Source organism: Chiloscyllium plagiosum, chromosome 31, assembly GCF_004010195.1.
Source record: "Chiloscyllium plagiosum isolate BGI_BamShark_2017 chromosome 31, ASM401019v2, whole genome shotgun sequence".
In the NCBI taxonomy this organism is placed as follows: domain Eukaryota; kingdom Metazoa; phylum Chordata; class Chondrichthyes; order Orectolobiformes; family Hemiscylliidae; genus Chiloscyllium; species Chiloscyllium plagiosum.
The window spans coordinates 18,165,390-18,178,834 of record NC_057740.1 but is presented as its reverse complement, the minus strand read 5'-3'; the positions used below and the strand labels follow the sequence as shown (position 1 = coordinate 18,178,834).

Below are 13,445 nucleotides of genomic sequence, written 5' to 3'. Positions count from 1 at the left end.
GTCCCACATCAGCTGGAAGGGAGCTCAGAGCCTCGGGACCACAGCCTGGGAGGGGGGGGGGGGGCACTCAGGAAACTTCTTCCTCAAAGGCTGGAGTTTGTATTTGGGTGGGAGCTCACACAGACAGAGTTGGAGCTGCTCCGGGAGATCCAGGGGAAGGGAATAAGGGGGGGGGGAACTTTCTCCCGCCTGCAGCCCGGGTGAGACCAAGGGGCAATTTGACAACTGCGAGCAATAAGATTTTAACCGCTGCACCCCCCCCTCCCCCGTTACAGCACATAGACAGCAGAGAACAGAAGTGTCTCTGTATGTGTGGCAGTGAAGGGCAGAGAGTTGGAACCAAGGGCTCTGAGCTGTAAGATTGGGCAGTTTCTCTGATTCTGACCTCCCCCCGCCCAGCCCCCTCCCCAAGGGCTGGTTCCCGCGGGCAATGGCAGATCACTGGGCACCCAGCTTTAAGTTTAATGCCCGGGCTCCCTGGCAGCTGTCCCGAGACCAAGGGCTGCAGAGAAGGCCATTCAGGGAGTGAGGGGCTCTCTCTCTCTCTCTCTCTCTTCAATGTCTTGGAGAAGCAGTTCAACATCCTGAGCCATTCCGAGCCAGACTACAACATCACTGACAGGGGCAGGGCTGCAGAGACCGGGCTAAAGGTAAGGTAAGCTCAGAGGGTGGTAGTGCCCAATGCTGTCAGGCTGGGGAGGGGGTGGAGGGCAATGCAGTGCCCAGGATGAAAGGGTAACTTTGTTTTTGAGAACCTTCCTTACGTGTATTTTCGTTTCTATTTGAACCACCGGGACATCTCCGGGCAGTGACTCCGGCAGTTCGCCCGCTTCCTTGGGCAGGGACGGGTTCGCTCCGGGTTACCGGCGGGTGGAGGCAGAGGGGGAGACTACAGCCCCTCCACTCCACCACCCAGCAGCCCCTGTCACCCCCACCCTCACTGACCCTCTCCCCAGCCCCTGTCACCCTCACCCTCACTGACCCCCTACGCTGTCACTGCCCTGATACCCTCTATCTGCCCTGTCACTGCCCTGATACTCCCTTACTACGCTGTCACTGCCCTGATACCCTCTATCTGCCCTGTCACTGCCCTGATACTCCCTTACTACGCTGTCACTGCCCTGATACCCTCTATCTGCCCTGTCACTGCCCTGATACTCCCTTACTACGCTGTCACTGCCCTGATACCCTCTATCTGCCCTGTCACTGCCCTGATACTCCCTTACTACGCTGTCACTGCCCTGATACCCTCTATCTGCCCTGTCACTGTCCTGATACCCCCCAACTGCCCTGTCACTGCCCTGATACTCCCTTACTACGCTGTCACTGCCCTGATACCCTCTATCTGCCCTGTCACTGCCCTGATACCCCCCTGACTGCCCTGTCACTGCACAAACGCCATGTGCCGGTCCTCCCAGGCCCGCGGCTCTGGTAGCGCAGCCACGTTCCTAGCTGATGGCTCCAGTCCATGTTTGGGGCGACTCCGCTTCCACGGGGGGTTCCGGCTGCTCCGCCAGGACCTGGAGAGGAGGATTGGAAATGAACATCTCCAGGAAGTCTCCAAGTGACCTCGCCTCCCTCTATCTGCTTCTGCCCTTCTGACGGTCTTCCCCGAGCCCCCAGTGTCTCTCCCTCCCTCAAACTATCACTTTCCCTCTCTCCGAGCAAATCCCTTTGCCCACTTTGCCGCTCCTTGTCCAGACAATCTTGCCCCAACCCACCCACTAGCCCCTCACCACCCCCACCCCCCCATCCTGCGCCCCCAGTACTTGGCACTGTGTACGAAGACCAGCTAATACAAAACAGATACCACCACTACAATAGGTACGTAATAATTATTCCCCATATCTGGGAGCTGTTTGCAGACACAGGGAACGGGGCGGGTCAGAGATCCTGCTCATTCGCTATTGGAGCCTGTGTTATCGCTGGTGTCCGTGGCAATGTGCGGACACTTCGTCGTGTGAGAGACACTCTGCACTCAATGGAAAGATCTCACCTTTTATCTGCCGCTGGGAGCTGTGTTCAGAAGCTGGGAGCGAGCAGCAGTCGGCGGCTGTGCTGTTAGTGAGGGTAAGTGCAGCCAGTATTGCAATGTTCTGCAGCTCCGGAATTCGGGGCCCGACTGCTTGCTTTTGGAAAAGTGTCCCGACTTTCACTGTCCTTCGGGGTGAATACCTGCATATCTTTCTTACACAGGGGAAAGGGAGATGGTACACACCCCCTCTCTACTCTCTTTAGAGAAATTCTCCACTTCCCACAACCACCCTGATATGCCCTTCTGGGGCAATTAACGATTATCTGCACCATTGAGGATATTCACAACCCCCTCTCCTCCTATGCACAACATCCCCACTCCTCTCCCACCCCCACCCACTAAACACACACTATCTGCATCCTTCAAGGCATTCACCCTCACTCCTCCCTCCCCCTCCAAACCCTCATCAAACACACACTTACACAGCACTCACTACACCTCCTTCCTCCCCTAACACCCCCACCTAAACAGTCACCATTGTCTGTACCTTTTAGAACATTTTCAGCATACTGTACCCCAAACATACAGTCTGCTTTCACCATTCAAGGGCCCCACACTTGTTTACCTCTCTGTTCTAACTCACTGATCTTGGGTTCCTCTGGCTACCTCAGCTAAAGGTGTTGCTACCTCAGGTAAAGGTGTTGCTACCTCAGGTAAAGGAAGCTGGCAGTGGGATCGCCCCAAATGCCCAGGGCTTTTCTGATTGTTTTTCTGCTTCTGTATTGCAAATGCTCCGAAGATGCTAATTGAGGGATCCATTTTACTGGAATTTGGGTCAGATTATATTTGATATCAGTTACCGAATTGTTGTGTACTTCCAGCATCTAAGTTGTAAATGTCAGAGTATTCTAGACAGCGACATGGTTGCCAGCATTTCTGGTACCGATTCTCAATCCGTTGAGTTTTAAGCGTAAAAACATCAGAAAAAGTTAGTTTTCTGGATTTCTGATTTAATCTCATCAAATCTGCCCCATGGCAACGAGCAGAAAACGGTCTGTTTATCATCAGCGATCAAGTGATATTTCCAGGTCTGTACAAAATAACTGGCCTATTCATGATAGCTGCTTTAGGTGGTCTTTGGTGAGTTTCATGTTAGGTTTGATCTGTCTAGGCTGTAGATTTTCTCAGAGAGTGTAAAAAATTACATGGCATCACGCTGTACAGGGAATTTTCCCAATGGCCTGGTCAACACCAGCTGAACAGATTAACTGGCATTTTGTCTTACTTTTTTTTGGACTATTACTTGCATATGCAGACATTTGCTTGCACAACATCAGTGACCTCATATTAAAAAGTAATCTGTTCATTGTGTGGCATTTTGTGGCATTCTGAAGACATGAAAAGTGCTCGCTACATCAGTGCAAATACTCTTACATAAAGTAATCTTTCCTCTCTTTTGTGAACTGTACTGGATTCAGTGACAATGAATGAAAATATAGGTAGAACAACAGGTTCTCGACAAAAGGTGCTGACCATTTAGCAATTAGAACATAAACTTACTGAAGGTCAGTTATCCAATATGATGGTATGTGTAGTATAACATGGGCTTGAGTGACAAATCGATAGGAAGTAGACTGAGCATTACACTTGATTAGTCAGCAAGTAATGTGATGAACTGCAAATTCAGCAATGGACAGCCAGATAGGACAAACTACAGTCAGTTATATGAAGGAATTCTCACTTATTTTGATTCCCCCATCTCCCCCTGCCCCCAAATTGTACCTCCTGGTCTTTGTGTCTTGCCAGAATTTGTGAACTTGTTTCCTGCCTTTCTTTTCACCTCTGTCTGAGTTCATTTAATGAGAAGGACGTAGCTTCATTCACAGTTAAAGATCACTTTGTGGATAGTGCAATGTTCCCTTTTATAATTTAACTTGCTCTAAACTTGGCTATGCTATAACAAAATGCCTTGAGACTCTTTTTCTCTTTGACTAAAGTAAATGATTAAATTACAAGACCATGGCAATTTTCCTAATTTTTCTTTGCTGATTAAACTGTTTTTATTCTAATGTTGTCCAGCAGTTTATCAAAACAAGTTCTAATTTCCCCAGAAGTTGCAATTTACACTGGTGCACTGGAGTCCAGTGTAGCTTGTCATATTCATTTTAACCAAAAGAACAAGAAATGTTACAGATGCAGTAGTTCTGTTAGAAGAAGCGCGATGTTGTGTTAAATCTAGTTTTATAAGGATGAGTAGCCAGTAACCTAAAAAATTCTCATTCTGCCCAATTACTATAAATTAACTCTCTACATTGAACCAAGTTTTCATCACTTTGTCTCTTGATGTTAGATTTACCCATCAAAGTTTTCCACATTTTGTTATGAATAGACTTGATAATTTCCAATATTAAGAAATTAGAATAATGGAATCTTCAGATGATCGTGAGATCAGCTACATTCCCCAGATCACCCAGTTTTGGCTATCAGATTAAATTTGATCAATATTTTTCAATGGAGAGATTTATAGATTTCAGCGGGATGAAATATTCTCAAAGAGAAATAAACAAGTGTTCATCTGGAGAATATGTTTTACAGAAACACATTTTCTGTTTGAGTGCTTACACTGCAAAACAGAAGCACCCAATACAGTCATAGCCTGTGATGTTAATCCCTTGATGGCACATTGTGGATTGGGTTGTGTAGTTTCCCAATTGATGCTACTTGAGTCGAGTCAGAGGTCTCCCTGGTCAGAGGAAATGGACAGAGCATGCAGCCTACAATCAGAAGCAGGCAGGTGTCTCAGACACCAACATCAATATGGCTGCACCAACATCAATAACAGTCAAAATTCCTACTGATTGTATTTAACCTTGTTAAAAACAACACCTCACTCCCCTAACATTGGTAGAGAATTAGCAAACCTTTTGGAGAAATGGCGGAAATGGCTGTTTACCGCAGTTATTTGAGATTTCGCTGACCTTCCCAATGAGCTACAGCAGGAGACTGGGAGAACACCCGTGGAAATCCCAGGCGCCAGTGTATTGTGTTATCATCAAGTTTTGTCTGTTTGCTCGGGAACCCATCCACAAACATCCTAAAGTAATCTCCTCAAGTAGTTAGATAAAGTGAGTCACTAGTGTTCCTGGGAAAGACAGCAATTGCAAATTCCCAGGACAGATGGCGCTGGTGCTGAACAATTTCAAATTAGGATATTGAGAAAGAACAGAAATCTTCCCAGCTTTCGGGGTCATTTGGAATAGTTGTCAATAACAGAAAGTGCACTGGGGTGTGGAGAAGATTTCTGATGTCGTGTTCAGTGAGGATTTTATTATGAGATGGAAACAAATTGTCTACAAAATTGTTACAAAGCTAAATTTTGTTGAATATGTTCATTCAATAATACCTTTTTTACTTCATATTTTCATTTATAACTTTGTTAGATACTTTCAGTTTAAAAGTTTAATCTATGTTTCATATTCCAACAATCTGAAGAGATTAATTTCTTGCTAAAACTTGGTGAGTTTAGAGCGCTGATAAGGAATAATAATAATAATTGAGTAATAGGGCCCTGAAAAAGGACAAGTTATCTGTGAAAGCATAGGTTCCAGGCCATAGTTTACACAAACTATTCTCTCAGTAGAGAGAATCTGAAATTATAATTCTAATGTTTGGAAATGGAAGAAAACATGGGACAAAGATCAGTTAACCTAAAAATATCTGTAATAGGAAACACTTGTAAGCATTGTATATGCTCATCAATCATCAGAGGTAACTATGCTCATGTCTCATTAATCTGTTGGAATTCTTTGAAGAGCCAAACAAAACTGTGGATACAAGTTAAATTTCCAAAAAGATATTTGATAAAGATCCTTGTGTGAAGATTTTCAAAGAGCTTGCAGAATAAATATTTTAAATAATTCGTTGGCTTCAAAACTTGTTTAGCAAATATCAAAGAAAGACAGTAACAAATGGAGGAAAATAAATTTGATCCTGGAAGTAGCTTCAAGCTCGATTATGCTGAAATCTTCACTGAGACTGGCTGCAGAATAAAATTTTAAAAAAGAATAGATTTCGTAACACATCTTGTATCCTTGTGATGTGCCAAAGTCCTTTTTAGTAAATTACTTATTTATTACTTTTCAGTGCATGAATTTTTCAAGAAACATAGTCACCATTTATTTCATAGAAAAATACAGCAGCCAATTTGTACACAGCAAGGTCACATAAACAGCAACACAGTGCACTGGCAGATACTCCATTTCTGGTAGCGTTGGTTGAAAGATAAGTGGACATTTGATGATGCTATACAAAGAATGAGACTATATTTGTATTGCAGGTTTCACCTCTTGATATCCTAAAGTTGCTAACTCCAAATGTTTACTTTTGAAGAGAAATTTGTCTTGTAGGAAATATGATAGCTATTCAGGCAGAAAGAACTTTGGAGCTGCAAATGTGATGGATGGGAGTAACGTGATCTAGACGTCAAAAAACATGGATAGTATTGACAGGGCTATCTTACCCAGATTATGAGTACATGATTATAGAGTATATTTGCAAATCTAACAAACATCAGGCAAGATTAGAGGAAATACTCACGGATCTGTGAAATAGTCATGCAACAAATGTAAAGGTTGAGTCAGGATGCTTATTCAGATAAAGGGCTCTGTAAGTGAACCTGCTTGTTGTCGAATATTTATGAAGCTAGGACTGGACCAATACATTCAGTATATACCTGCAAGAGTGTAGCCCCACCAAACCTCATGTTCTTAGCCACAGCAGATGGTTTAAGCAGCACTTTCAATTTTCAGTTTAGGTAAGTAGCTTTGCTCAAATGCTTCTTTCCAGTCTTTCCCTATTATCTCTCACTTTGCTGAAGATAGAATCAAACAAAAATATCCGATTGAAAACAACAGAAAGCAGCTTAGTCCGAGGTGCAATCACCCCTCAGACTTCTGGTTCTTTCAAGCAATTATGCAATTCTCCTTTGAATTTTTCAACAGAGTCAGTCTCCACTGTTTCCTTAGGCAATCCATTGACACAAACAACATCCCCTAGATAAAGTGGCCTGATCTAAACATTTGGCCCACCTTCCCTCTTCTCATTCTTTGTTCCCATTTTTCAGTTTGTGCAAGCCTCATACATAATAGCTCAATCGATCTATTCCCTCAATAATATCCCCTGAGGTTTCTTTTTTCCGAATAAACATTCTCAGTCTCTTCTACCTCTGTCCATTTCTAAGCTTACATTTAAGTGTTCTATTCAGAATTGCCTCCGATACCTGGTTATCACTTGCGCTCGTATAATATTGGATTGTATATAATACTCTAGAGAAAGATGTTCACCTTGATAGTAATCTGGCAGAGAAGATTGTGTAAAACCTTCTTGATTTTCTTCTCATTCAATCAAGATTAATAAAAATGGAACAGAGCAAAACTGAAAATTAATTCAAAATAAAAAATGAATGAAATTAGCCATCACTAATGTCAACCTTTCTGGATGCTGCACAGTGTGATTATCTATTTGCTCCAGATAGGATCACTGCAGAACAACTGCAGTTCATCTGGTACAGGTATGCCCACAGTGCTAACAGATAGATAACAATAACACTGGCAGTGACAGATAATAGTTTCAAGTCAGTATGATACATTGCTTGGGGAAGAGGAGGAGTTTGCAGATAATGGTGTCTGCTACTCCAGACCCTCTAGGTGGTAAAAGGTTGCGGTTTGGAAGAAGCTGTCAAAGGACCCTCAGTGAGTTACTGCACTGCATTTGGTGTGTACCACTATGTGTCACTAGTGGAAGGAATGGGCTGCTTTTTCCTGGATGGTATTGAGCTCCTTGCATGTTATTGGAGCTGCTGTCATACAGGCAAGTGGAAAGAATCCCATCACATGTGTGAATGGTGGTCAGGCATTGGGGAGTCAGACTTGTTGTAGCATGTTGTAATCCAAATCCACCAGTTACTTTATTCGATGATAAGTTGATCATCCAGATTGACCATAATAACTAGACTCACTTAGTTCAATAGAACCTGACCATTTCCCTGTTGCACTCCACCCTTATAGTCTTTTGCTGCTTGACTGCATGATGGTGTTTTCATTTCAAATCCATTTTGCTTTTAGCCTGTGCTTTATCTCTTGCTGTTCACAGTTATGAAGGACACAATCTGCCAGAACTCTTGTCAAGCACCCAACATGATGGCTGGTGTTTATCTATTACTGAGACAAGCTAACAAATTGCTTACTATTTGTAATCTCTGAGGAAACAACATGAGAGCTAACTAATTAGCATTTTAAGTACATATCATTTCAGACCCCTTTTTAACTTGTTTTAAAGTTTAATGTATTCATCCATCTTGCTCAGTTTTTCAGCCTATCAATGATTGCAACCATCAGACATTAAAACCTTCATTACTGTCAGTAGGAAGACAGTCAGTACAGGAGAGATGTTGCAGTTATTTTTCAGACAGCCAGCTTGAAGACAGATATTACTATCCATATCGGGATTGACAACACTCGGAGCATCTGAAAAGACTGTAGTGTAAGCAGGGAGAGAGGCAGAATCAACTACACAGAGGAGACAGTCATGGTACGGTGAGCACTCAGAGCAGCACTGACAGGACAGCCATAATTATAAGTACAGTGACTGTCAATATTTGCAGAGCCGGACATACAATTAGTATTGGTGGAAAAACTCTGAGACTTAGTGGTTTTCTATCTCTCAACAATTAGGAACATAAATGCAATGCTAGCTATATAGTTACAGCAAATCAAAAATATTATTAAATTAAATCTAACCTTCTTTGCGTGAATGGAGAAGAGTTTGGTGAACTGCAGTTGTTGAATGATCACCTCCCTTACACAATGCATTGCTTCATTGTAAACAGTTAAATTATGTTACTTTTGATCTCAATGCTGACAGTCCTGGTGTTGGAAGTGAACTGAATGATCAGATTTTGAGACCAAATCCTGAAATACAAAGAGTAGTGCACATGGTGGTGGGGGATGGGGGAATGCGAGAACAGGGAGTATAGATTGGGTGGCTGAAAATATTTATTACATTCATAAATTGTAAGGTTTTGTGGCTGGGTATATGGAATATATATAGTAGACCACCAAAGAAAAATATTTGCATCATCTCTTAACTTATTTTCTTTAGCAATCATTGATAGACACGGTATCCTGTTGCTGTCTCTTATTCCCCACCCTTTCCTATTAGACCGCTACTAATTCACAGCTGACAGTCAATCCAAATTCATCACTGACACACTGTGAAACATGACACCCACTCGCCACAACAGAAAGGGACAAAACCATCCAATAGATTTTCAAGAGTCAATCCCAACAGCCTAGAACCAACTTGGCCCAGTATTTGAGAGAGCCAGAGGGACAGGACATGGCTTTTTGCTCATGCATGCAAGTTTCTTTTCAAAGGGGCCAGGCTGTTCAAAATAAGGCTTCAAGACACTGTTGAAAATTACTTTCCATGATTGTAGTTGAAAAACTCTCTTGAAAAATATGGGCTGTTAATATTAGGCCTGGCAGTGACAATGCTTCTCTATTCAGACACAGAACAGTTTGTCAAAAGAATACCCTCCTAAACAGTGCTTCTAATAGATTCCAAGTATTTGTGACCCTGGTTCTCTGTCTGCATAAACTATTCTCTCTGGGAACGGCAAAACAGTGAAATAAACATGCACTTCATGAAGCTGCAGCTTTTAAATCCTCTGTTACTAAATCCAAGTTTTGTTTATAAGAGTTTATGCAGGGTTACTAAACATGGGCCTTGAAATAAATATAAAAGCAGTGTAGTACAGTTTGTTTACATATGTGCATGACGGTCTGAGTTCAATCTCTTGAGTTCGCAAAGCTGCAACGTGTGGAGAATCAACCAAGTATTTTTTCACGTTCTCAGAGCCAGCAGGAGAATTGTAACTTTGTAGCTGTATCCCCACTGATATATAAAAATTTAAAGAGCAACAGTTTTCTCCGCTGGTCTGTGAGCACTGATTTTCTCTTTGGATTACATTACTTCATTAGTGTTTGACTCAATCCAAGTTGGGTGTATCTGTGCTGTGAGGCTGATTTGATTATTTGTTAGTTTCAATACTAACCTTGTGCCACAGTGCAATTCAAGATCTGAAGGTTTCCCAGAGGTTTCTCAGCACCAAAAACAAACATCTAATCACAATGATAAAATGTTTAACCTGAGGCTAAACCACTCCATTACCTTAGCCTCAGTATTGTATGCATAGCTCGACAGACTCTTCTACCTTAATGTTTGAAACAAGACAATAAAAGGGATTTGTACTTATTAAAACCTTACCTCCCAGTTCTAACCTCCAAACTCATATTCCTGAACACTCTTCCTCTTCCTGCAATTCAATGAGTTGCAATTGAGCGTCCATTGTCACATATACCACTTACCATGACACATGTTTGCAACGAAATAATAGTGTTTCTTAAGACTTGCCAGAAAAAGACCTCACAAACATGGCTATGTTTGTAATGAGCAGACAATCTGCAAAAAAAAAATCCACACAGCATGTTGAAAATCTACCCTATTGACTTTCTAGGTTTCATTGCCTTAGTTTTTCTAAAGCTGTCTTCAAAAAGCTAGATGTCTTCTTTTGTAACAAACTCCTTTTCCTTTATTAACTCTTCACTTTGAAAGCAAATGCTCCAAGGGCTGGTATATTCACTCACACTCTTGCATATAATAAACTGGACATTTGATATATGACCAACTTCCAACCTCTCTTTGTTTATATCACAATCTTATTTGCGTCTGTCTTATCATATTTCTATGGTCAGAGCAAGTGAATTTAAATTTCTTCAGTTGTTTTGTTCCTGTGTAACCAGCACATCTCCTCCCATGTTATCCCATTCCCTGCAGTCTTACTGGGTTGAAATTAACACTGTGTGCTGACATAGTCTGACACATTCATTCCCTAAGCCTCAAACCCAATGCATTCTTTGTACCTCTGTTCTCTTTTTCTTCAAGAATGGGTCAGCTCTGAAAATCCAATATTGATGTCATTTCTTAACCATTTCTTCACATATTTGGTCTTGGACAGTACATTTTCCAATCTTTTGTTTTGGAGACTGGCTCTTTACTTAGGTTCTCTCCATAAGCTGAACACAGTAGAACCTGCATATTTCCTTATGCTTGCCAATGCACTTGCACCTTCTATTTAATTGAGCAGGACAGGATGGAACAAAACCTCCATCAATCTGCACCATACATTTCCATCTTCAGTTTGCTTGTTTAGGAGGTTTTTTTTGCCATGATTGTTAACAATGAACAGGTTCTAGAGTATTTCATGTGCCATCACTTTCCTGAGGTTTTGGGTTCTACCAGAAACTTAAATACTGGGAGGAGTAGTGAGATACATCCTCACAGGTCCATGGATTGATTTGAGTCCATTGTTCTGTCATTACTGTTGTAGTGACTTCGCATTGCTGACTTTTTTCAGTTTTCATTAGAGCAGTCAAATCATAATTCATAGTAACTATGGGAACAAAAGCCTTTGGTTTTGGCTAATCTCTTAACAGAAATCACTTGGAAAAGGTATTCTCTCACAACAGTTATAGTGTAAAAGCAGCTGGTTCATATCACTGCATAAAAGGTAAAGATTTGGAAGTATATCAAGTATACATTTACATCTTTAATAACGGAATAAGATGGTTCTTTCTCCAAGTATTGCATTGGGTAACCAAAGAGCAGAGGTTTTGTACATGGGTTTAAAGACTGCTTATATGCACCTATAGCTTCTGCAATTTCACGACCTGGTGGCAAATAGTGACAATGTCTCAGTATGAAAAGAAAGCATTCAATGTTCTTCAATGAAGTATGAAATGTGCATCCATCCTAATTTCTGTCTTCTACCTTTTATCTTCCACCTCCATCCTCCTTAATTTTCTCTTGTTCCATCCTTGATATATTGCTGGTCTTATTTTTGTCAGGCATCCTTCATCACGTCGCTCAAGTGCTAAAGTTTAGTGCATCCTTGATGGTGAATGTCAGTGTGCACTTCCTTCATGATTCTATTTTGGACTGATGTCAACATTTGTGTATTCCTAGCAAGGGTTGCTGGTCAGGAACAGGACGGCCAAGTGATTTTATTCTTGACTTTATGAGTAATAGGATGGTATCAGGGGCATGGATAAAGGATTAGCTGATGGCAGAAGACAGAAAATGGGGATAAAGGAGTCTTTTTCAGGATGTCAGCCAGCAACTAATGGAGTTCCACAGAATCAATATTGGAACCACAACTATTCACATTGTACAGTCACAATTTGGACAGAGGAACTAAGATCATTGTTTCTAAGAATGCAAAAGACACAAAGAAAGGTGGAGGGCCAGGTGATGTTGAGGAGATGGGGAGGCTGCAGAAGGACTTGGAAAGGTTAGGAGAGTGAGCAAAAAAAGCGGCATATGGAATAAAATGTGAGGAAGTGTGAGGTTATGCACTTTGGTAGGAAGAATAGTGACTATTTTCTAAATAGCTAAGGGCTTCAGAAACCTGAAGCTCAGAGGGACTTATGAGTCATAGTTCAGGATTTTCTTAAGGTTAGCATGTATATTCATTTGGCAGTGAGGAATGATAATGCAATGTTTGCATTCATTTTATGATGGCTAGAATACAAGAATACGGACGTACTGCTGAGGCCGTATAAGGCTCTTGTCAGACAACATTTGGAATATTGTGAGCAGTTTTGAGCCCTGGTTCTAAGGAATGATGTGGTGGAGTTGGAGGAGGGTTGCCAGAGAAGGTGTACAAGAATGATCCCAGGATGAAGGCATATTCATAGAAGGAGCAGTTCAAGACTCTGGGTCTGTACTCAATTGAATTTAGAAGGATGAGGGCTATCTGATTGAAATTTACAAAATACTGAGAGGTCTGGGTAGAGTGGACATGGAGATGATGTTTCCCATGGTAGGAGAGACTAGGACCTGAGGGCATAACTTCAGAGCGAAAGGAGAACCCTTTAGGACTGAGATGAGGAAGAATTTCTTCTGCCATTGGGTGGTAAATCTGTGGAATTCATTTCCCCAGAACATTACCGAGGTCAAGTCATTGAGTGTATGTAAAGCAGAGATAGTTATGTTCTTGATTAGTAAGGGGATCAGGGGTAACAGGAGAAGGCAGGAAAATGGTGGTGAGAAACATATCAGTCGTGATTGAATGGCGAAGCAGACTTGATGCTCTGAATGGCCTAATTCTGCTCCTATATCTTATCGTCTTCTCGTCTTGCAATCTCTATTTGTCACAGGCAGCAGTTAACTGAAGGATCAAACTTGGTGGGTGTTTTCTTCCTGGTCTGTGTCCTATAGCTACTTACTGGTTGGACTCATAAGATCGACCAGCTTTCCCCTTGGTGCAATATATGAAATGGTATAATCCGAGGGAAGAATGTAGGCAGAGGAAGACACAAAAGGCAGAAGGAGAAATAGATTAAATGAGAGA

At 41.9% G+C, this 13,445-nt stretch overlaps 1 protein-coding gene across 2 annotated transcripts in view; it reads left to right on the top strand.

Annotated features, from left to right (window-relative positions):
* The first annotated feature begins 300 nt into the window (after positions 1–300).
* nrtn (neurturin) overlaps positions 301–13,445 on the top strand; it is a 140,215-nt gene continuing 127,070 nt past the window's right edge. Inside the window, exons 1-2 of one of the 2 annotated variants that reach the window (XM_043721082.1) lie at positions 301–650; positions 1,866–2,070. The gene's annotated coding sequence lies outside the window, so the exon portion shown is untranslated. Of the gene's footprint in view, positions 651–1,021; positions 2,071–13,445 lie in introns of those variants that run through there. The other variant, XM_043721083.1, reaches the window with a different exon arrangement.